This window comes from Pteropus alecto, unplaced genomic scaffold (genome assembly GCF_000325575.1).
Source record: "Pteropus alecto unplaced genomic scaffold, ASM32557v1 scaffold20, whole genome shotgun sequence".
Lineage (NCBI taxonomy): Eukaryota > Metazoa > Chordata > Mammalia > Chiroptera > Pteropodidae > Pteropus > Pteropus alecto.
Genome location: NW_006436298.1, coordinates 11,255,439 through 11,258,194, shown reverse-complemented (window position 1 = coordinate 11,258,194; position 2,756 = coordinate 11,255,439).

Here is a 2,756-nt window from a genome sequence, read left to right as displayed (position 1 = left end):
AATCAGCATGGTTATATCTGTCCAGTCAGCATTCAGATTTCCAACCTTTGCAGCCTGTCACAAAGAAAACTCAGAGAGGTGGAACCACCTGGCTGGGCTAAGACTTAAAAGCAGACCTTCTGTGAGGCTCTCCAACCCCCATTCTGAGTGGGGAAGGTGAGAGAGCCCCTACCATATGCTTGATGCCACACATATGCTTTGTCTTGCTAATCCTATTCAATCCCCACAATGACTCTATGTGACAGGCTCAGTGTCTCCCTTTTCCAGATGTAGAATTTGTGGCTTAGAGAGTTTCAGAACCTTCTCAAAATCACAGAGCTTATTAGGAAGTACTTGAACGCCGGACTGTCTGACTACAACTTTCTTGCACTTGTTCCAAACAACTCTCCGATGAGCCTTGGGAAATGGATTTTTAAATGACACCAGTGTCACACGTGGAACCTAGATCTCATCCATTTATATCCTGAGCCCATGGACTCCACTTGGTGTTTCCTTGCCACCCTACCTTTATTTCCTGCAGCCTCATGTTATTTCTGTGCTTTGTGGCTGATGGAAATGCCTCTTGTATCATTCATACCTCCTTGCACTTGGCCCCCACCTCCACCCCAGCACCCAGTAGAAAACACATGATATACTTGCTGATGGGAAGCATTTGAGACGGGCTGATTAAACAGACACAGGCTTTCGGAATTAAGACTACGGAGAGCCGTTGCAGATGGAATTCTAAAGGTCTGGCCCTAAGCTGTTGCACGTGAAGACAGCCCCTTCCTCCTCCAAGCCATTCCTACCCGTGTGGGGCATTTAGGGGTGAGACAGCTTTGCAGGTGTTCCCTCTGGGTTCCCACACTGTATTTCTGTACTATTTTTACCTAAATTGACTGAGAAAAGTGATGCAGAAGAAGAAAGCAACACCAAGTCAAGCATATGAGCTACCATAATTTCAATACAACACAGATCTGATTTTGCCTGTGCTACAGAAAACCTTTGTTTCAAAACAAAACAAAACAAACGAGACACCCAAAGTAAATGTAGTGAAAACTCACTGACACCCATTTCTAAATATCCTGGAAGATTTCAGGTAACAGGAGCTGGCACCGTGCCACCTCTCAGGGCGTAGCTGTCCTCCGTGCTCCTTGGTTTTTAAATCCTCAGATTGTTGGTTTACTAACTAGGAAGGCCTGAGGCCTCTCTTATCATGCCCCTGCATCAGAATCCTGAATAACAAACATCTTCTCAACTGAGTATAAGGAAGTTGAGATTTCTCTGGGGTCAGAAGCTGAAAAACATTGCAGAAAAGCTGGCCACAGGAGGCCCTACTGAAATAGTGGTGAGTCTGTGAGGACCCAGGCAGGGCTTTCACTTCCCGGTGGGAAGACCCATGTTAGAGACCCTGAGTCTGGATTGGAGGCCGTGGGAGGTAACGGAAGGAGACTGCTTGTACTGCTGAACACAGACCTAGGCCTGCAGCATGGCAAGGAGCTAGGGTGAAGCCCACTGTGTCCTCTTGGTGGACACATGCCATTCTCTCCTCCATCTAGGCAGACCCCCAAAGGCTGCTTCCGCACGTGGGGACAAAACTACCTTTGCTCCAGCGTCCCCTAATTGCTTCTGCCATTCTTTCCAGACCCATCTCTGCTCCTGAACTTGCCCTGCCTCTGAGGGGCAGGAGGAGCAGGGCCCCACCAGGGCTCACACAGTGGAGCTGGAACCAAGCTCCTGGTACCAGAGCCCAGTTTCATGCCCAGACAGCGACCAGGGCTCTGTGCCAAGGCTGCTGTGCGGCCTCATTGCTCCCTGGCCTCCCTCCAGCACCCATGCCAGAAAGGAACAGCCTGTCACCAGAGAGGAGCGGATAACCAAATGCCTCGAGCTCTGCCTTCTCAGGCAGCCATGCCCTGTGGGAGTATGCTCCCATTCACCCTCTTTGATGGTCAGTTTAGAGGTTCACAAGAGAAGCAGGCAGGTGGCAAGATCAAGATAGACACCAGTCCTGTAGGGACCATGGCTTCAATTTTAAAACATTGTTTTCCAGGCTCAGGCACAAATTCACTTGTCATCACTCGGGTCTTAACAGAGGAAAAAATACAATGGAAAATTAGATCCTGTGTTACAATGTCACGGATATAAATAAAATGAAAGGCAAGCTTGACGTCAGTAATGAGGATTCTCACATTCCACTTCACTTCCTCATCATCAAATATGCAGCTCAATTTATCCCCTCGGGTGGTGGGAACCAGTTAGTGTACACAGGTGGGGGCTCTGAGGCTGTGGGACAATACTTCTTTCTCCCCCGAGACTCTGCAGGAGCCCTGAGTGAACAGTCCCACAGGGTGGGCCTCACTCCCTGTGCTGGGTGTTTTCTGGGTATGCAGTGGCATTCTTAGCCAATGTCACAATTCCTTCTACTCTTGCCCTCAGCTTCCCACAGTCTATATTCTTCCACTCAAATGTCACTTCTCGGGGCAGCCAGCTTGTCACTTTACCAGACTTCCTGGGAATAAGTTGAGGGGACATTTCTCTTCTTGAAGAACAGAAAGGAGAATGCAGAAGGGGAGGGCTGAGTAAGCCCTTGCAAGGCACAGGACTCGTACAATGGTGGTCCCCACTGCTCCCTTAACAGATGTGGTGCTGAACGGTGGTGTGTGAATCGGCCTAGGGATATTGATTCCTACTTTAGGCATACTCTGGAATATGATATTCTACAGGTACCCCATGGTAAACAATCTTGTACTACGAACTTGCCCCACCCCACCTCA